This window comes from Pleurodeles waltl, chromosome 10, assembly GCF_031143425.1.
Source record: "Pleurodeles waltl isolate 20211129_DDA chromosome 10, aPleWal1.hap1.20221129, whole genome shotgun sequence".
Taxonomy (NCBI): Eukaryota; Metazoa; Chordata; class Amphibia; order Caudata; family Salamandridae; genus Pleurodeles; species Pleurodeles waltl.
In genome coordinates this window covers 84,202,380-84,224,989 of record NC_090449.1, presented here as the reverse complement: position 1 = coordinate 84,224,989, position 22,610 = coordinate 84,202,380, and the positions used below count along the sequence as shown (strand labels likewise).

The window sequence follows — 22,610 nt, the reverse complement described above, 5'->3', positions numbered from 1 at the left end:
TTGGCAAAGCCAATAGGTTTCGCCTTTGTTTTTCCTTTTTATAACACTGGATTACACAGTAGTAGAAAAATGTTATAATAATGTTTGTTTCAAATCTGAGAAACTGTTAATAGTTCTTTATGTTGTGATGTATGCCGAATTAATAAACAACAACATAAACAACTGTTAACGGTTTATCAAATTTAAAACAAACATTATTATAACATTTTTGTAATATTTTGTAATTCAGTTAGATGCAAAGAAAAAACGGAGGCAAAAACTATTGGTATGACTGCATGCGGCAAAAAAGAAAAAGATGGCAAGTGAAGAAAGAAGACAACAGTGAAGAAAGAAGACAGAAGACGGCATGTGGTGAAGAAGAAAGAAGACAACAGTCAAGAAAGAAGACAGAGAAGATGACATGCGGTGAAGAAGAAAGAAGACGGTAATGAAGAAAGAAGACAGAGAAGATTGTATGCGTTGAAGAAGAAAGAGCACAGCAGTGAAGAAAGAAGACAGAAGACAGCATGTGGTGTGGAAGAAAGAAGACAGCAGTGAAGAAAGAAGACAGTGATGGCAGCATGCAGAGAAATTGAAAGAAGATGGCAATGAAGAAAGAAGACAGAGAAGACGGCATGTGGTGAAGAAGAAAGAAGATGGCAGCGAAGAATGAAGACAGAGAAGACATCATGCAGGTGGAGAAGAAAGAAGACAGCAGCAAAGAAAGAAGACAGAGAAAACAACCTACGGTGAAGAAGAAAGAAAACATCAGTGAAGAAAGAAGACAGAGAAGACGGCATGTGGTGAAGAATAAAAAAGACAGCAATGGAGAAAGAAGGCAGAGAAGACAGCATGTGATGAAGAAGAAAGAAGACAGCAGCAAAGAAAGAAGACAGCAGCAAAGTAACAAGACAGCATGCAGAAAGAAAAAAAAAGTCCCTTGAGCGTCTTAGCCAGAAGAAGGACACTGACCAGTGTCCTATGGCAAGTGACCGGAAGGAGTACTTGGTCCTGAGGCAATATGACTGCATGAACGGCAAAGAAAATAGCAGGAAGTGAAGCAGACGACGTGCTGGCCAATCAAAAGCTTGTAAATGAAAGTGACTTTGGACCAAGTCAATGGTAAGTTCAGGTAAGTAAGGGGGGGGGGGTGTCTCCAAGCCCCTTTTTAAGTTTATTTATTTATTTATTTTTAATAATCAACAAACGATTTCGCAAGCATGTGTGTGCAGGTAAAACCTAAAATTATGGATGAAGTGTTGAAACTTTTCAAACACTCACCCCCAGTCACAGATCTGGGTTTAATCCATTGTCATCTTGCTCGCAACGTCACCCCAATTTGGACCCCGCCATATGCAAATCAATCTTGACCCTGCTCCCCATGGGAAAGTCAAGCCCAAAATGCCAAGCCAGGTCCTCCCTGGATGGGAAACAGGCATCCTGGGATGGGTTTTGGGGTATCACCCTTCATCAGCCAGGCTGGCTTGAATCCAGTGGCACAGTGAGCAAGGGCACGCCCTTGCCACTCATGGCACACATAGTAATACCACAAAATAAAAAAATAAAAAAAATGAGCAGGGTCAAGACTGATTTGCATATGGCTGGGTCCAAACTGGGGTGGCATGGTGAGCAAAAGAACGCTGGATTCAACCCAGATCTCTGACTAGGTGTGAGTGCTTGAAAAGTTTCAGCACTCTGTCCATCATCCTTTTGTGTTGCTAAAGTCGCCCTAAGCAGCCAGGGTATGCCCAGATATGGGTCCTTTGTTCACTGTGCCAGTGGATTCAGGCTAGCCTAGCTCATGAGGGCCGATACCCAGAACCCAGTCCCCAGGATGCTTGTTTCTGGTCCAGGAAGGACCTGACCTGGCAGTTCAGGCTCCACTGTTTCCATGGGGAGCTGGGTCAAGACTGATTTGCAAATGGCTCGGTCCAAAGTGGGGTGGAATGGTGAGCAAAAGAACAATGGATTCAACCCAGATCTGTGACTGGGATGAGTGTGGGAAAAGTTTCAGCACTCAGGCCATCATCCTTTTGTATTGCTAAAGTCGCTTTAAGTGGCCAGGGGATGCCTAGACCTGGGTTCCTTGGGTTCCTTGCTCACTGTGCCACTGGATTCAAGCTAGCCTGGCTGATAAGGGGTGATAACCTGAAATTAGTCCTGGTATGCTTGTGTCCGGTCCAGGGAAGGCCCGGCCTGGCTGTTCTGGCTGGACTGTTCCCATGGGGAGCAGGGTCAAACTGATTTACATATGGCTTGGTCCAAAGTGTGGTGGCATGGTCAGCAAAAAACAGTGGATTTAACCCAGATCTGTGACTGGGGGTGAGTGAGTGAAAGGTTTTATCACTCTGTCCATCATCCTTTTGTGTTGCTGAAGTTGCCCTAAATGACCAGGGTATGCCTAGAGGTGGGTCCCATTCTCACTGTGAGTGTGAATTTAAGCTTGTGAGTCTGATGAGGGGTGATACCCCGAAATTGGTCCTGGGATGCTTGTTTCCGGTCCAGGGAGGACCTGTCCTGGCAGTTTGGGCTAGACAGTTCCCATGGGGAGCTAGGGCAAGACTGATTTGCGTGTGGCAAGGTCCAAACTGGGGTGGCATGGTGATCAAAAGAACAATAGATTCAACCCAAATCTGTGACTGGGAGTGAGTGCTTGAAAAGTTTCAGCACTCAGTCCAACACCCTTTTGTGTTGCTAAGGCAACATAACATAAGACAACATAGTCCCATCCCATAGAATGACATTTGAATGACATTATAAATCTTCGAAGGAGTAATTGAAATATTTGGGACTTTTGCTGTGGAGCTCTGAATTTCCCCAGGTTCATGCGTTAAGTAGTTTATCCAGGAAGTCCAGGTATGTTTTTGCATTTTGAGATTTGTAATCCAGATGTAGCAATCGGCTCAATAGTACTTCAAACACCACGAAAGCAGAGACAAAAACCTACACTGAATAAGCGTCTCACGAACGGACCGTGAAACTTGAGAGCTTTCTTGCTTTTGAAAGTTTCAGTATACTTCGAAAACACCGGAAAAATGGATCCGAGAGTTACGCATACATTTTTTATTTCAGTCACAGTTCTGGCTTCGCTGTCTCAGTTTTTTCAAAGTGCGTTTCACCAGCGCTGGTGACGTTACACCTCGTGATTACTCTGTACGTGATACAAGTAAGGACCCGGAGCGAAGATTGAAATGGTTTTGTTTTCTCTGGCCAGAACATTGAATTAAGCAAGCACAACACTCCTGGTCTTGAACCGCAGTGCCAGCAAGAGTTCATAACGCCCATGAGTAGCGAGAAAGAGGTGTCGCCCGCCTTCAATTCCACTTTAATCGCGGCAAGACATATATCATTCAGGAAGTAAGGTATGCGTTATTGCAGAAGGAAATCAAAGCTGCCCATTGCCGTTGCCCACCCAGGCGTGGGCACATTTTTCATCCCGCGCGCCGCGATGGGTCAGCGGCTGGTCAAAGCGCATTATTGTTGTGCAGACGCTGGAACGTTCCATTCTATAAAGCGCTCGCCAAGTCACAGCCCTGCGTGGCTCACTTAAATCGCTGCGCAGGTAAAAAAAACATGATGTGAAGAAAAGCCAAGGCGCACAGCTCAGAGTAAAGGATATAGTCAGCCCAACCAAACTGGAAATGCGCATGGATCAGTAAATGCAAAATTAGAAGCAAATATACCTGGGCAGAGGCTGGGGTTAGATAACTAGGTTGAGATGGGTCACTCACAGTATGGACTGCACAGAGGATTGGAATGTGATTCCTTCGAGTGCTGAAGCTTGTGAAAAGGCAAGATGCTGTTCCAATGACGAGGCAGGAAACAAGCACAGATACAGCGCCACAATAGGTTCTTGTGAAACAGATTATGGGCCAGGGCATGCAGGGGCGGTTCCTCCACTATGGCAGAGGAGCGCCGCCCTCCTCCAGCAGCATCAGGTGCAAACCTTTAAAAATAAAACACAAACTATATTTATTATCGTTTTTTTTTTTTAAGCGGCAGGGCAATTGGTATGACGAGCATATAGAGGGAGAGAACAGCTCTCCCCTTAGTGCGCATGTGTGCTTGGCCGGCCGTCTCAGGCCGGCCAAACACACATGCACACTGTGCTCTCTCCAACCCGGCACTGTGCTGCTCCGCTGGAGAGAGCACGCAGAGGCTCCCAGACTGCCTCGGTGCGCCAGGGCACTCCGGCCAGTACTTTCATGCTTTCATGCTGCAAGCAGCATGAAAGCAGCATTAGGACTAGCCAAAGGGCAGGCTGGGGGCCTGTGCTTGCTATTTGTGAGGAACCAGGAGCGGCCCGGAGGAGGTGAAGGAAAAAAAAAAAATCTGTTTCTCGTCCCCTTTCCGCCACGCGCCGCCCTAGCCCTTTTCCACACTTCGAGCCTCGCCTGGCCTGATGTACAAAGGCAGTTTGCATTCCCATAGGTGTGATTCGCAAAAATTGGGCCCTTTGCAACTGCAAAAAGGCCTTTTCATATGTAACAAACCCAAATTGCTACTAATTACTGAATCAGTATTTGGAGGAGGTGTGTTTAGGGCATTTTCTTCTAAGTACCAATTCAGAATGGGACGTATTAATCTTTTTCCACTCAAAACCGGTCGCAAAACATAAATATTTTACTAACTACACAAGTGTATTGGTAATCTATTCGCAAACTGGAAGGGGCCCCAAGAGACACCTTATTCTTTGTGAATGTTGACAAAAACATTTGTAGGTGTAAGCGGTGGCCCTGTTGACCTCTGCCTACTCTTTAAAAAATGTTACTTTAACTTTTCTTTTTTTTTTTTAAGTGCGTCTTGTTTTACTTTGAGGAAAACAGACAAGGCAAGTTTGTAATTTGTAATAGGGCTGTAGTAATTTTCAAATTATAAATGAAAAAGGAAAGATCTGTTCTGGCAGAATTGATGTTTGAAATGCGATGCCACTGTGGAACACTGGCCATGATTTATTGACAAACCGAGCCTGAGTAACATAGTGGCATTCAAGTATGCTCATGTACAGCGCCATGAAGGGTGTACTGCATATGAGTTGAAAAGAGGTTTAGCTTGTAAGAAATTCCTTTACTCTGACTTTGCCTTTCAAAATGGAATAATCCTTTTCCTGGGATGGTTCTTATCCTTGTGAAGTACTGCCAGGCTTTAGACTTGCTCCATAAGGAGACCTCCTTAAAGAACTGAAAGACTCAGTTATTGTCTGATTAACAATGCTCTGTAGTACATCCCAACATGGACTTTATGGTTTGGCTGATGTTAAGCAACTGGGGCCTTCCATCAAGAATATACTGTTCAATAGTACCTTACTTAAAGAATAAACGTTATAGTGCCTGACGTGTGGGCTACAATTGTTTTTGCAAATTTCCTTAATTCAATTTTCAATTATGAAGTGTAGGTACATCACAATTAGCGTAAAATACAAACAACAAATTGTTAAAAAATATTCACAGACAAGCAGCTAATAAAATATGAATTTTATGCTATTGAGAGCTAGACATAATGTGAGGGTAAGTGAGAAGGGCAAAGCAAAAGTGCAAATAGGCCAACATCCAAGTTGTAATCATTTTTTCAAGAAATATTTTGCATTAGTTGCTTTGATTTCATTGCACATGAATAAAGGGATGACAGTGCAAGCTGCAGTAAATTTGGGTCCTATAGCAGTGGATGGCATTGAGATTATCAGCAATACAATTTTCAAACTGGATTCATATCAAGACTGTCCTCTGTATTTATCTTGTATTTAACTTTCAAAAAACCATAGAAACAATTGCATTTTGTTGACACATACTTAATCAAAAAGAAACCTGCAAACATCCAGTTGTCAAAAAATACGTCTTATTATGTTTCGACCTTGGATTGTTTTAAAGCAAAGCAGTACCTCATAAGCAAGATAAAATATCAATATCACGATAAATGGATTTAAAAAAAAACCTTCTGCATTTTAGTGATGCTATAATTTATAAACCGTTAGAAATACTTTTTACATACTTGGTAGGGAAATTAAATGAAAATATTTTATGAATTATCCCTTGATGTGGCACCGGTTGCGTACAGTAACAATGTATTTATACATCACTGTGCAAATTTTTAACGAGGAAAGCATCCTTTTAAACTCTTCAGTAGAAAAAGAGTAATTTTCTGAAGCAGGAATTGGACTTTGGATAAGATACACATTTTCTGGCATCAACCTTCCCCCACTATCTGCTCCATATTGCACAGTGACTATGGGGGTTTTTACCATCCGCCGAACTTCCGATGGGAAGGTTGCTGCCACACAGGCCTCCCTGCTGGCCCCATTTAGAGTTTCTCGCTGGGCTGGCAGACGCAAACCTCGGTTTCTGCCGGCCAGTCTAGCAGGAAACAGGCTACAGCATTGTCACCAGCGCGTAATCAAGCTGGTGGCAATTCTGTAGCCCAGAGGGTGCATCAGCACCCTCACAATATTGCAGACAGTAAACATTGCAAGGGTGCTGACCAGTGGGACCCCTGCACCAGTTGTCCGCCGTGAAACCACTGGCGGAGAAGGGGGTCGTAATCCCCAGGAAAGCGCTACTTGCAGCGCTGCCTGGCGGATTAGGCCCGCCACCACCTCCAGACCGCTGGGATCTCTGATGCTGGCGGTTCCCTTGCGGCCTGACCGCCAGAGTTGTAATGTGGCACTCGGACCGCTGCATTAACAGCAGTCCGACCGCCAAACTCATAATGACCCTATTTGTTTTTGTGATCATATTTTTGAGATTTTCTTAGGATGCTTTGCAGATTCATTGCAAAAAGATATCTAAATATGCAAAGCATTTCTTGTTCATTCTATATTACTATCTTTGAAATGTAAATAGTAGCAGCAATTATTAATGAGGAAAACCCCTTACTTATTCTAAATTATTTTTTAATCAGAATGCCTTCTAGAAGTTTCACTAAATTGCAGTAAGTAATTGCTAAATTATTTCATATTACAAAGTATCAACAACATGTTGTCAGAATACAGAAGCGTCTTCAATGTCCTTCTCATAATAACAAGAACCACAGAGAAGCAGATCCTGTTGAATAGGGATAGGCAATGATTATATTGCAAGATAAAAACATACAAGAGGGTAATGTGTACCTTTTTGCAAATAAAAGCTGTCCAAAAAAACATTTGAACAAATACTGGTCCTGGCATTTGAGTTAAGAATTCTGAAGAACTTTAAACCATTAGAACCAAAGACAAGTTATCATATAATACATTAATAACACCAGTTAACTCTATTTAAGTATTTTCAAAATGATGAACGACTAATGCAGTAGGGACCAGGCCATCTTTCTGCAGTTAAGTAATATTCAGTACTCTTCTTACATCACTACTGTGGCACTGGTTTTGCTAAAATCCACCTAATCTGGATGAATAACATACTAGATCATTGTATTCAAACGGTTACCCATAAATCAAGCTAACGATTTAGTTTCTACATTTACCAAAGAAATTGGAGGAAAATGTTTGCATTTAGAGGGATCCTTATTTGGTGTTCGGTTTTCTACAGTAAATGATGTTTCCTGAATAGAAATGAGAGTCTAGTAACTTGATGAGTGGATTAGACAAAAATGGCAACAGCTCAGAAGGAAGCACTTGATAGAGTGCAGTGGGGAAACATCAGGTTTTGCTAAATCAATATTTACAAAAAAGGGTTGCACTACATCAGTTGTAATTCAGAAATAGTTGTGTAAATGAGACTAGAATTCAGTGAAGGAAACATTAACAACCTCTTTAGCTGTAACTATTAGCGCATCAAGGACCATATTTATACTTTTTTAGCGCCGCATTTGCGTCGTTTTTTTTACGCAAATGCTGCGCTAAAAAGTATAAATATGGGCCCAAGTTTCTTAAAAAAAAGATATTCCCGATAAGTGTTAACATCTCAAGCCAGGATGCCTGTATCTTTCGCCTTTTCACAAATATTGCTTTGCTTAAAGACATAGGGCCATATGTACGAACACTTTTTCCCATAGACACAGAATGGGTAAAAACCTTTGATACATCTGACCCTTGATTTCCAGAACAAGGAATCTTTCTCTAATGATTTCTAATCTCATTCCAAAGTAATTGTATTTTTTCTGTCTTCTTTGGAAAGGAAACTAGAATAGTTACTATTTTGTGTTTGTCTTTTGCAGGAAGTGTCTAAGAGGGCTCGGACTCTAACAATTCCAAACAGGTTCTGTTATCTAGGTGTCTGACAAGATGGTGAGACCTGCCTGGATTGTTAGCTAGTCCATCCGCATCTGATTGTCCCAGTGCTTGGCAGTTTGCAAAGCCACATGCAACCACATACCAGCTGTAGGAGTCAGAGAGTTTTGCTAGCTGAAGATAGCTAGGGCTCAACTTAATTCTTTAAAACGTACCAAGCTAATGTAAAAAACTTATTGGATGATTTGAACACTAATGAAAACTTGATCAGTATAAACAAACACTGTAGAAAAACACACTCTATTTCAGATAGAAAGACAAACAATTTTGATTTAAGTAATCCCAAAGAGCTTAATTCACGAAAAGTTAGTTAAAAATGAAGAAATCTATGTACTGTAGATCAACGTCAACACTTTTGTACATTTCTCCCTTTGTGTGGTTTTCCAAAAACCCCATGAAGTATGCATGGAGACAGATGCAAATAGTTGCTAGTGTTGTGTACATTCTTCTGGTCATCTATAGGTCTACAGTGGATCGTTCACATGGCCGGCAGCCCACCTAAATGACTGTGGCACAAATGTGTAGTTCCATTTTTTTTACTCCACAGAGAAAATATTTTTCCCTTTAAAGAAACTTTTTCCCGTACACTATCATTAAATATGGAGGGCTGCATTCTGTGTCGTGCCAGAAAATACTTCGATTTTCTGTACAGGAGTAGTTTCACTATGTTTATGGTAGGAACCGCAATGGTGTAAATCATTTCGGTGAATGTTCGCTTTACCAAAAGAATTTAGATGGACTATGAAGAGTCAAATTAAATAAATTTTTTGATGATTAATTAGAGCTCTGTCTGATTATCTGGGTCCATGTGCCCAAATTCGAAAAACAATTAGGTACGCAACTACTTAGAGGAGGCGACTTAGACGAGGAAATTTTTTTTTCCATTGTCCTGTAGCTGTTCCCCACTTCACTTCAACCTGAAATGGTGGGTATGAAGAAAGAGCAACACAATGTACTTCATTAATGTAGAGTAACATGTGTCTGCATTAATGTCACATGTTAATCATGAGAGCAATGCATGGTGGGGGTGTGAGTTATGGAGGGCGGACCTAACCACAATAGGGGAATTTCACTGTTTTTAGGTTTTGAGTTGGAGCAACAACATCACTTTAATAGTTTTTCAGTGAACTTCCAAGATGTTAATGTCTAATGAGCAGAAGAAACCAGAACGTGCCCTTAACGTTTTTCTGTGAAAGATGGCCTCTTCCCCAAGACACACACTTACCTCAACCATAACTCTTACTAAAGAGTAGCATTTCTAACTCCACAGGAATTGATTCACTCTAGTTCATTTAGCATACTGAGGTAAGAGAGAAACTCTGGCTCTTTGTTGGAGAGATCGGGGTATTGATCCCATTTCTCATACATATTGGAGCTGCCAGATTGCCCAGTGCAGAGTGGGGCAGTGAGTGACTGCACCTGCCGGCAGAAGGACGCCTGGGGGTGAGGTGGGTCCCCTGATCCCTCTTTTCCTCCTGCCAAAGGCACAGAGTCAGGACCCACCCACCTCAACTTGTTTGTTTGTGCCCCTGCGTATGTAATATGGTACGGGCACAGAGGCAAAGTGTTTCCTCAAGTGAGGGAATACCCTGTTGGGATTCTGCAGGTGTGATCGGTATCAGAGAAGGGATTGCACAAGCATTTGTGGCTCGTTTTGTAATATTTAAACTACCACGTGGGTGCTAAAGGTGGGCCCCAGAGCACTTTGAATAATACGGCCCTTGGCATTTTATCGTCAAGTGCAGGAGTATCCCATCTGGGGATTCCACTCCACTTTACATGTGATTGCATCCATATTTTCCACTTTTGTTTGACTAGGTTATGATGGGGTGGCATCCATTTTGTTATTGTGTCTCCCTCGGGGTTCTTTGAAGGACACAGAAAAATTGGTGCGCAGAAGGGATTGATATGATTGTTTACCACAAGATGTCACCACAAGCAGCCTCCAAACCAGTATTTCTGAAATTGTCTTCTACGTATATGGTGACACAATCCTGATGGAGACAAGTCACCATTTTAATTAGGTATCTAAGCTAGTTGGACTCTCAGTCTAAACCCACCTCTCTACATCATATTTCTTTAATGGGAAATTGATTCAGACAAGTGATTCAAACTCCTGTGTTAGTGGATTACCTCCACCTAGTCCTGACCAGGAGACTGTTGATTCTTTATTCTCTTTTCTTCTTCAGGTAGTCAACAGTAGTTTGCTAGAGTCCCCCCCTTTTAAAGGGTGCTTAGAAAGGGATATCCTCTGTAGTAAAATGCACATTTAGACCTTTAGTAGTGGGATGAGAGCATGTACAGGAGCATGCCACTGATAAGGCTGTGCAGCATGATGTGATAGGAACACAACTAAGGCACTTGCTTTGTTGACACCAAAGGAAACGAGGAACTCGGTCTTCAAGCAAAGTATTTGAACAGACTTGGTAAAAGTCTTACTGCATAGAATTGTTGCGTTTTTTATTTTTTTGCATGTGATGTTCATAAAGATTGCATTGTTATTAGTATTGGATTAATACAAATGGTACATATTTTATTTAACCAAAAATATTGATAAAAATGATCCCTGATTATCGTCTCAGTGGCCATGGAAATTTACGCATTTAATGTGGTGTTAAGAAAACATCACCTCTGTATTTTCTATCTGAATGTCCAACTGTAATTTCTACTTGCAGGCTTTGCTTGGACTACAAATTGGATTTGTCAATTGAGGTTGTGTTCTAGACACAGAACATCTAATTTCCCACCCCACCCTTGCGTCTGCTATTGAGCTTGGTGCCCAAAGCGGAAGGTGTAGGGACTCCCTGCCTCGATGCCGGTCAAGTCAAATACATACATGGATACTCTCAAAGGGACTGTGGGACGGTCCAGCTGGGCTGTTTGGTATGTTATTATCGGGGTCTGTTGTGGAATTTAGAAACTTCAGTCAGAGACTCAATTAGATTTGCATGCAAATGGGAAACAATTTACACTAACTTGCATAGTGCACGCTGTCCCATTTACACCCATTTAAATTCTAACAGAGTAGTGGCTCTGGGTGAGACAGTTTTACTGCATCATTGACTCAATAAAATCACATCACAGAATTGTGCAGGACAAATGGGCTTAGGTGTGCACCAATAAGCGGTCCAAGGAGAGGACGGCATAGGCGCACAGCGAGCGCACCCTTTGAACCATGTTTGACAATAAGGGGACACTCCCCCTCCTGGATACCAGAGGCCATTAGTCTCTAGGGATAGGGCCACCTCAAGGTATTTCCTTGGGTAAGGTAGGCCTTTCATCTTAACTCTCTCACTCTCCGTTAATTTGGAATAGTTTCTTTCACTCTAAGTTGAGTCTTAGGGATCCGAGGCCCTGATGTATGCCCCGAGACCTTCCTTGGCTCACTATTAATGGCAGAAACATGTTGGCTACCGATTTTTAGATAGGTGACCCTGTGAGTCCTTGTTCTCACGGAGGTGTCCCACTTATGTTTTTAGCTACATCAAACAGACACCATTATTAAACTGTAACTTCGCACAGATGACTGGTTAGGTGTTTTTATTTTCCCTAGGTTAGCTGGATCCCAAATCTTTCCAGACCAAGAATTAATTTACGCACTCCCTCCTGTTCTTTTAACAGTTAGGTTGAGTCCGCCCAGGTGGCACTGTCCTACCTGGGTGGGACTAGGTGGTCAAATGATGAAGCATGACACTATATAGTGTGTGAGACCACCTAGTCCGTAAAGGGAATTCCTTCGTGTCCTTCCAATACTCCACAGCATCATACTGACCTCATTCTCCTAAAAAGGACTTCGATTAGTCGAGGGCACAAGTTGTACCCCTGACTTTCGCTCTTTGATTTATTAGTGAACCCCGTACTTCTTTGTGTGATTTCGTGCACCAATAAGCCCCATTCTTTCCCTGCACAATGTTTAATCAGGAACTACTGCTGAGTGGAAATATTATTTCTGCAATAGAGTTCGGATTTCGGCCTCCTGAAAATATGTTGTGCTTCACTCCTGCTTTGCCCCAACTCTTCCTCTTTTCTGTAACACTGTAGAGCTGATTCTTAATAATAAGGTGGTCTATGAGTTGCACATCTATGATTTTAATAGATTTGCTAACTGTTTTAATTCACAAAAATTCCCAGAAGTAGGTTTAGATAATCATATATTTCCAGGTCTAGGCCTACATGAGTAAGCTACTTCAGCCGAAACATAAAGCGACATGCCCTCCTATTGACACAGTTTGCAGTGTTTACTTTGGGGTGCTTGGCTGGTGGTAATTTCCTTTGTTGTCACTGCATTAGGAAAACCTATCTGTAAAATGTAGGCCTAATGTCCTCACGTTTGGCGTGGAGTTACCCGACAGCCTAAGCCAAGCTCTTGTGACGGCTTTGCTGATCCAGACAGTTGTTGTAGCATTTGTCCCATTTTAGCAGATTGAATAGCGCTTTTATCCACTTCAGGTGGACAAAACAACAACCAATTTTGTTTCAGTGTTAATGAAATTTACTGACCAAATCTGGTGTGTTAATTAAATTGCAATACAACAGGAGTTTGTGGCCACCTTACTGTTTACAATTGCTGGAATCAATCCTCAAATGTGTTTCTCATAAATTAGTTTTCTTCTGTATTTAATTGGCTGCGTGGATTAATACTTCTGATTGGACCAAAAAAGGAAAACCAGAGAGTAAGGTTGATTGGCATTCCGTTTTTCAGAGGCCTGTCCAGAAGACTGTTTCACAAGCTATCCCATTCTGTTGCAAACCGGTCTGTTTCGTACAACCCTTTGACTATGTTTTTTAGATTTCCTACCTTTTCCAACCAGGTTGGTAACATTGAATAAGTCCCTAGTTGTTAAGAACGTCCTCACTCAGGATGAGAGGACAGCTCTGAACTCTGGTTCACATAATTCTTCTTCATACAGCAAAAGGCTACATTCCAGTGCGCTGTCATTCTCTGGTGAGGCTTCAAGTGGATACAGATGTTGCACTCCGTTTGCTGGGCTGGAGGGGAAGAGGTCAGGTTGAAAGGCATAGGCGTCACATGAAGATCTGGCATCAGTGCTCCTCATTTTTACATCATTACTTGATTGAACTTAATTTGATGGCCTTTCCTTTGATATTGGGGCTCCAACACAGGTGGTGCACCCTAAGGGCATGCAATTAGAGTTGTTAAATTATCTTGTCTTATTTTAATTGTGCGGGGGTTATCTTGTTGTGCAGTATTCAGGAGGACACATTATATTCAGCTCTCATCAAAATCCACGTCCTCCCTAAACTTAAAGAACACATGATTTTACGGAAATAAAGAAGCTGGGCCCTGATTAAAGGTAACAGCCAGCTAGAGCTGTAATTCTTTTGCACATGGCATGCAGAGCGGTTTATCGGAATAACAAGAAGCTCTAGCCGTGTCCAAGCCGGGGAGTGATTTGTGGAAGTGGCACACCACTGCGAGGAAGTAAGACAGACAAGGTAGGAGACCGGTTTAAAGAAGCTCCTTCGATTGGCTCACTGTTACTGTCCACCATGTTGGCACCCAGCAGCATTTCAGATGAAGTGAGATCAAGCAAGGAAGTCTGCTGCCTGTAATTAGCTAGAGATTATAGGTCGGAGTTCCATACTAGGACATGTTGACTTAAAGTATTATTCTCCCAATGACGGGTTCCTTTTCTTTAAAACACATGCAAGAACAGCCGGCTTAAGGGCTTGTGCTGTTGTCGACTGAGAGAGCTTCAATTCTGTAGCGCGTTTCCTGTCTAGCTCATAACAAGCAATGTCTACAGTGGTATGAAGATACTTCATTGCAATTGTGTTGATGCCTTAAAATGTTTTGCCAAACAAGTGTATTTATTTATTTGGAAGTTTTATATAGTACTGCAGGTGGCCTCATGGCTACTTCAGATGCGTGTAAAGTTTGAAATGAAGGTTCGGGATTGTTACGAAGCAGAAGTCCAGTTGCTTATGAAGACTGAACCCTTTCTGCTTTTTTGTTGAAAAGTTCCTTTTTTGGAGTTTTTTGAAGCGTAGGTAGTTGGTCTGCTGGCCAGAGTGGGCTCAGATTGTTCCACAATTTGGGATCTCCTAAGGGTTCAGTCTCTTTACGTTTATTGCGAGATCCGAGGTGAGGTAGATGCCCTGTTATTCCTGGGTTGGATATAGCTGGAGGCCATTTTTTGAATATAAAAATGCTTGCGTTAGAAAGGTTGTAGATGAGCGGGCCCAGGAGTATATTCCCAAAGTTAGGGAAGTAGGCATGTCGGGCCGACAAGTGTCTGAGAACAGACCAGCAGACACAGGTGAATAACTGATAAATAAGGGGGCGAGGGGAGCACGGGTACCAGCAACAGAGGCGGACCACTGTCGGAGGGAGCACGACTGCAGCTAACGACTGTAGAGCAGGTCTTGGTTACAGCCATGGTGGGTAAGTGGCTATTTGAAGAGAGGATGGGAATAGAGGCTACGAAGGGGCGAGCAAGGAAATAAAGGCCTGAGGTAGGGCTCGCTTCTAGAATAGCCATGGAATGCAGACTGCTAGTGGAAGCTGGAAACCTAATTTTCACTGTGTAAAGTGCACTTTTTCTTGTGTCAACCACTGGGTTCACTAAATTGTGCATATTCTCCTGGAACAGAAAGAAACATGCTGAAGACATATTAGTTGTAAAATACATTCAGATGTATTTAAAATATTGTAGTCGGAAAGATTTTAAAAAATGCATACAGCGTTACTATTTTTATTTTTTACAAAAATAAACAAAACGGTTGGGGTATATTTTGCAACTGCATTCAACCTCACCTCAGAGACCAGTCATAGAGTCTTTCAGGAGTTGGCCATCCCTCCAACAGCGTACACATTAGGTTATTTTCCAAAGGTAAGCATGCACCCTCCACATTTTTCTATTGGAACACACACCTGTAGTTGTTCGTGGTTATGGAAGTGCACTCCAAAATCCTTTTTATTGTAGCACTTTATTTACCATTTATTACCTCGTAGATCTTAGGCAATTCTTTGGTTCTGTCAAATAACAGAAGCTCGAGGACTACCTTGTTGTGTGACTTGGTTGAGTGTATGGAACCTACAACACTATAATCTGACTGTTCTATCAGATGTCAGTCATATCTGTTGATGCTTCTTTTGAAGAGTAAATCTTATTCAAAGAATAAACCAACAGTGGTCGCCTTATTTGGAAGGCTCAACACAGCAAATATGGCACCCTGTGATCTATCACATGGAGACACTAGGCATGCAACGCAGAAATGCTTTAAGGATTTTGAAGCCATGAGGATTGCAGTGGAGGATTTTATTAGACTATTTATTACAGTTCGAAGAGATTTCTAATTTGAAGGTACACAACTTTGCCTAGTTCTGCATTTCTATTTTGCCAGTTGTAACCATCAAGTTTGAGTGCAAACTGAGGCGCATGAGCCTCCTGCCTGCGTTCATGGTAGTGCACGCTAACTTTTTTAGCCTTTCTATGGTCCTGCTAACGTGCCAAAGTGATGTCACATCATTCTGCCGTATGCGTCCAGGTCTGCCTGCATATGGTCCCATAGCATGACCATGCGTGTCGGCCATCTTAGAGGCCTTCTTGTCATTGAAGCAAACGTGCCATTGGCCTTGGCACACTTTACTTGGCGATCGGATCCATATTCTCTACTGGTGAATTTTCTTACTTTTAGAGAGACAAATATTGCTCTATCTCTGGCACCAGAGCAGGTGGGGTCTAATGTTGCAGGCTATTCTGGTATTTGGTGAATAGCAGCTGGTACTTAAAGTTTGATCACATTGCAGATAATGGCTAGACAGAACTTGTTGAACTGGGTTCCTGTTGGTTTGCTAGTTATTTGGGTAACTTTCCATTCATTTTGTTATGGAGTTGATTTTTACCAATGTTAGCGCGCCTGACCATATTTGGTTAATTGACATTAATTTATAAGGGGACACGTTTGTAGGTTGATGGACCTTTTGACTGCGCTTAGAGTAGTTCCCACCATGAGACTCCGTACCAACACAAATCAATACCATTAACAATCAACAGCATTAATAATCATAGGAGTCAGTAATTTCCAAACACCATGACCTTTTGATCATGAATAACCACACCTCTTCTGTAAAAGTTAGAATGTTTATTTTCCTATATTAACAATGCTAATATCACATAACTTAGTCTCAAAATCAAATGATAAGCATACAGAAACAATACTGGCTCCCCAAATCTCCTAAAAAAAATTGCTATTTAATCAAGGATTAGACCACTACACATTCGAAGGTTACAGTGCAAATCAATAGCAAGAATAATTGCACAAGAGAAATTGCATACATTTAGATTCAGCAAAGAAAATACATCAGCTGTTATGTGTAGCAAACATCATCAGTGAGTAACCTAACTAAACTTCAGATTAGAATGGCATGTTTGGACTTCATGCAAAACAATTTGGTCAACACAAATTTAGAAAAACATCTAACTATGGCTCTGTCAAAATTAGCAGTTGGTACCTAGAGACAAAAGCAAATAGACATAACAATCAGTAACATCATCTTATACCTTGCCTCAGTATGGTTCAGCAAGCTGTGACAACCTTCGTCAACTAGACACCGGTTCGTTCAGCAAGGCTTCGTAATTCAGCGTTAAAGTTCAAGATAGCAAAGCCTCTTCATGCAGTTCAGAAAAAGGTAATAACTAAACACTCAAAAGGAATGGGTAGAATGGCCTCTCTGGGCAGTTCAAATGAATAGAGCTAATGGTGTATCTCCTCTCTGTGCAGTCTGGCTAAGTTAGATTCCCTAAAAATTATCCCCCGTTGCTATTAGTCAAAGAATCGTACGTTTACGTTTAGTCCAATGAAAGTAGAACCCCAAATCTAAGAATTTACTAGGCCACTGTTCACATGTCGATGATTGGCTCCTCTTCTCCTGTCCCTGTTGTCAAGCTTGTTGGGTAACAAATTTGTATCAGTTTATACTCCAGTCATTGCATCCATTGTCTGCTTATGGGAAGGTCATCTTTACAATGTATCCCTAGCTAGTACAGCATATTCTAGCAAGCAGGTCTAATGGGAAAGAAATCTAGTTACTAAAATTCGGTCCATTCAATGGATAATCACAATTCAATTAATTCTCTTAAGCAGCCATTTTAATTTGCCTAAGCAATGCAACTTGACATGAGGCCGTGCAACGAGGCCTAAGACCTCGCTAAATTAAGGCCTATGATTAATAAAACAAATACAAAATACATAAACATTAATATGACATACTACTACATTAATCCAAACACGAGCTCAACATTTTACATTAATAAGTTGTTAATTAGTACACTTTGTGAATATTGACGGTCACTCAAGTAGGCACATTTTCAAATGCGTGTATTGTTTCTCTACATTAACTCATTTTCTATGCAAATTCAACACTCAGAATACATGGAAATTCATTAGTAAAATTCAGCGTTAACACCTATTGCATGTGCATGGTGGTGAAGGCAGGAGAGTGATGTAGTCCAGGTGCTTAGTGCATTACAGACAATTCCACCATTGCACAAGCACGAGTTCCCAAAACTTTTTGGCCTATTTGTGATGAATCGTTTATGAGGTGGTTGGCATCGAAAGAATATTTTGTCAAGAATATTTTATGATCGCCATCAGTTGATGAACAGAATGTTATGCTGGATGAGCAGAAAAACAGTATAATTGTTACAATCGCTGAGTTCACAGGGCCTCAAAGTTTTCATTCAAATGACTAAAACCGCTGTTACTGGAGATACTCCTGTTTTAAATTCCGCACTCACAGATTTGAATAATTATTTAGAACCTAAGGTGAATGCTGAGCCTAAGGTGAACTCTTTCTACAGGAAACGAGAAATGTTGAGTCATTAAAAATTACTTTGATGTGTTGAAAAAGCTCGAATTAGGTTGCAAGTTTGGAGTATTACACGTTTTTGGGTGATTGGTGGTTCTGCATTTGATGACTTTTACATATTGTGTGTGAAGCAGAAATGTCAAAAGGTGTGCATGTGTGATTAAACGTGATTCAGAGAACAATACTACTAGCGCAACTGGGAGAGTGAGAGATACTGCTGGAAGTAAAATTGGGGATCGTTTCAAGAAAGGGAGGGGCAGGGGTAAAGCACCACATTACAGATCATCTTGCTTACAGTAAATTATGCCCTGCAATTTCAGCAAAAGTGTGGTGTGATATGCTGGAAAAGGAGGTACAGCGGAGTCAAGTGCATGGGCGCTGGGTGTGATACGTAACAAAGTCCTTACTATACATCTTAAGATTTATGTAGATTGCAGTCCTTTTAATATTGTCAATAAATATGTCATGACGCAAAACTTTGTAAGTAAAATCATTGAAAAACTTTTTGAGACAGGTATTCACCCTGAGGGTTACAGTGAGGAAAAGGGAGATGTGGTTTGTTATAGGAGTTGGGTGTTTAGATTCAAGAATGATGCATGTGTGGAAAATTGTATGTGGCTTGAAGGGGCCAATAGTCAGTTTGGGGCTCGCACTTAACGGGCGGGGTGGTGTAGCATGCGCGCGGGGGCGGAGGGGGAAGGGGATACAAATTTTAAAAAACAAACACTTACCTCCTCCGCTGTGCGCCGCTCCATCCGCTCTGCTCTGTCTCCTCATGGCTGCAGGCACAGGCTCTTAGCCTGCCCTGTGGCCAATATTGACCCTGCTCAGAGAAGCGTCAGGATTGGCTGGGAGCACCCAGCCAGGGCACTCCCAGGCAGACTGGGAGCCTGTGCAGGCTCTCTCCAGCCCAGCAACAGTGTTACTGGGCTGAAGAGAGCCCTGTGCGCACGTGTGTTTGGCCGGCCTGAGATGGCCGGCCAAACACACATGCGCACTGAGGTGGAGTGCTGTGCACTCCCCTTCAGGGCACGTCACCCCCGTGGCCCCGCCCCTTTTCCCAAAACACGATCATAAACACAGTTTATGATTGTGTTTTGGGAAAATGTTTGCAGCTGCCACTGCTGGTGAAGATGCAACGCTCCTCCGCCCCTGCCAATAGTACTTGGATAGCTCGGCAAATGAACCTGCATATAGCTTTAGATTCAAACTTTTTCATACCACGCCTCCCCCCCCAGTGGGGAAAAAAAATCATAGGACCCCCCCTCAGAATTTTTCACAATCATTCTACTAAGTTGGTAATGTTTAAATACAGGGAGTGCAGAATTATTAGGCAAGTTGTATTTTTGAGGATTAATTTTATTATTGAACAACAACCATGTTCTCAATGAACCCAAAAAACTCATTAATATCAAAGCTGAATATTTTTGGAAGTAGTTTTTAGTTTGTTTTTAGTTTTAGCTATGTTAGGGGGATATCTGTGTGTGCAGGTGACTATTACTGTGCATAATTATTAGGCAACTTAACAAAAAAAAATATATACCCATTTCAATTATTTATTATTACCAGTGAAACCAATATAACATCTCAACATTCACAAATATACATTTCTGACATTCAAAAACAAAACAAAAACAAATCAGTGACCAATATAGCCACCTTTCTTTGCAAGGACACTCAAAAGCCTGCCATCCATGGATTCTGTCAGTGTTTTGATCTGTTCACCATCAACATTGCGTGCAGCAGCAACCACAGCCTCCCAGACACTGTTCAGAGAGGTGTACTGTTTTCCCTCCTTGTAAATCTCACATTTGATGATGGACCACAGGTTCTCAATGGGGTTCAGATCAGGTGAACAAGGAGGCCATGTCATTAGATTTCCTTCTTTTATACCCTTTCTTGCCAGCCACGCTGTGGAGTACTTGGACGCGTGTGATGGAGCATTGTCCTGCATGAAAACCATGTTTTTCTTGAAGGATGCAGACTTCTTCCTGTACCACTGCTTGAAGAAGGTGTCTTCCAGGAACTGGCAGTAGGACTGGGAGTTGAGCTTGACTCCATCCTCAACCTGAAAAGGCCCCACAAGCTCATCTTTGATGATACCAGCCCAAACCAGTACTCCACCTCCACCTTGCTGGCGTCTGAGTCGGACTGGAGCTCTCTGCCCTTTACCAATCCAGCCACGGGCCCATCCATCTGGCCCATCAAGACTCACTCTCATTTCATCAGTCCATAAAACCTTAGAAAAATCAGTCTTGAGATATTTCTTGGCCCAGTCTTGACGTTTCAGCTTGTGTGTCTTGTTCAGTGGTGGTCGTCTTTCAGCCTTTCTTACCTTGGCCATGTCTCTGAGTATTGCACACCTTGTGCTTTTGGGCACTCCAGTGATGTTGCAGCTCTGAAATATGGCCAAACTGGTGGCAAGTGGCATCGTGGCAGCTGCACGCTTGACTTTTCTCAGTTCATGGGCAGTTATTTTGCGCCTTGGTTTTTCCACACGCTTCTTGCGACCCTGTTGACTATTTTGAATGAAACGCTTGATTGTTCGATGATCACGCTTCAGAAGCTTTGCAATTTTAAGAGTGCTGCATCCCTCTGCAAGATATCTCACTATTTTTGACTTTTCTGAGCCTGTGAAGTCCTTCTTTTGACCCATTTTGCCAAAGGAAAGGAAGTTGCCTAATAATTATGCACACCTGATATAGGGTGTTGATGTCATTAGACCACACCCATTCTAATTACAGAGATGCACATCACCTAATATGCTTAATTGGTAGTAGGCGTTCGAGCCTATACAGCTTGGAGTAAGACAACATGCATAAAGAGGATGATGTGGTCAAAATACTAATTTGCCTAATAATTCTGCACTCCCTGTATGTCTAGATTTATTTAAACATCGCAGTTAAGTTCTGTTACCTTTTTAAAAATGCAATAAATGTTTTTCTGCTTAAAAAAAGCACTGTTGTCTGCATAATGCTTCTTTTGGCCAAAGCATGACACCCCCCCCTCCTGAGATCACTTGAGGCCCCCCTTGGGGGGCTCGAACCCCAGTTTGAAGACCCCTGCTTTAGATCCTAATAGAAAGAAGAAAGTTTTGGCAGTGAATGAAAGTGAAACCCTTAGATCTGCCATCTTAAAGAAATATCATAACGTTTTTAGCTAGACCATTGTTAAGATATGTGCGCTCCAGCTTGGAATTATGCTGCAGAGGGACTCTCCACGTGTACGGAGTGTCCTTCAGCTGTGGTGTCCCCTATCTGTACCATCTGATGGAGGGCCGGCTTTAGCACTGGTGGCGCCCTGTGCGACAGTCTTTTTTGGCACTGCCCCCATGACCAACTCCTCGGATTCACTCAGTACCACCCGGCAAATGTGCCCCTCATCTCTCCATAGCCCCGCTATCACATACATTCATTTGTTTTAAACTGCATGTAAACGCTGGCTTTACTAATCCACTCTGCTATCCACATAAAATACAGATTTGTTCTTTGCAGCAGGCACATTAACGCTCTGAGCTACTTTATGGCGAGTCAAAGCAAAACTATTGTCTCTCTTCCTAGCAGGAACATTAATCACAAGAGGTATTATGACATTTTAATTGTTTCCTGAAGGCTGGACGCACAAGGAACTTTTCAGCTGGTGCTTTTAAATCGCATGTTTCGTAAGTCATTGCTAAACACAGCGCCCCCCAATCCAGCTCAGCACCCGGTATGGCTGCACTGCCTTTCTGCACACCTTCCTGTTGTGAGAATGGTTTGGCTTGGACTGTGCCACTTAAACTCCATTCCGATTGCGTGCAGGTTTTTAAGGCTCATGTTTGGTTGAATGTTTGGTTCAATATTTGATACCGTGCTGTCAAGTGACTTGACTGCGATCTATAATGCAACAATTTGACAATATGTATGTGATTATTAGAAATGTTGATACTGCGTCAAATACTGTTTAGAATACAAATTATTAAAACTCAATAAAGATCTTTAAAAAAAAAAAACGGGCACTCGCCTACAAATTTAAAGTCAGGAATATACTTATATTATTGCAGAAGGAGGTATCTCATGAGTTGGTGAAACTGGCTTCTTCTGACATCATTGATCCAATGGAGGAATCTGATTGGATATCCTCTTTGCTGATAGTCTGGCATAGTAATGGTAAAAACAGGCTATGTGTTGATTTACACAATCTCAAAGATAATAGTACCATCAATAGGTTCCCTTTACCACGCACTAATGAGATGTTGGCAATAGTTAGAGTGCAAGGCTAAGTGGTTCTCCACAGTAGACCTAATATCCAGTTTGACCCAGATTATAGGAAGTACAACACCTTTGTTACCTCTCAAGGGTGTTTTCAATTTAAGCAGATGCATTTTGCTCTGGATTTGGCAGCTGCTGTTTTCCACAGGTGGATGTTTCAACTTTTCAGGAAAGAAAAAGGCATTTAATATTTCCAGGATGACATCCTTATTTTTGGGAAAAATAAATTGGAGAATGACTGGGGACTGGACGAGGTTTACAATATGTTCAAGCAGAAGGGTCTTACTGTTCAATTTTCCAAGTGTTGATTTGCTGAAGGAACCTTAGG

General features: G+C 42.0%; 1 protein-coding gene and 1 long non-coding RNA gene across 3 annotated transcripts in view; one reads left to right on the top strand and one right to left on the bottom strand.

Moving 5' to 3' along the window:
- The window catches only part of LOC138261140 (uncharacterized), a 75,875-nt gene extending 72,088 nt beyond the window's left edge, over positions 1-3,787 (bottom strand). The window contains exon 1 of one of the 2 annotated variants that reach the window (XR_011199047.1): positions 3,711-3,787. This is a non-coding gene — a long non-coding RNA (uncharacterized lncRNA). Of the gene's footprint in view, positions 1-3,662 lie in introns of both variants that reach the window. The other variant, XR_011199046.1, reaches the window with a different exon arrangement.
- LMF1 (lipase maturation factor 1) overlaps positions 1-22,610 on the top strand; it is a 981,191-nt gene that overhangs the window by 26,489 nt on the left and 932,092 nt on the right. The gene's annotated exons all lie outside the window — the stretch shown is intronic.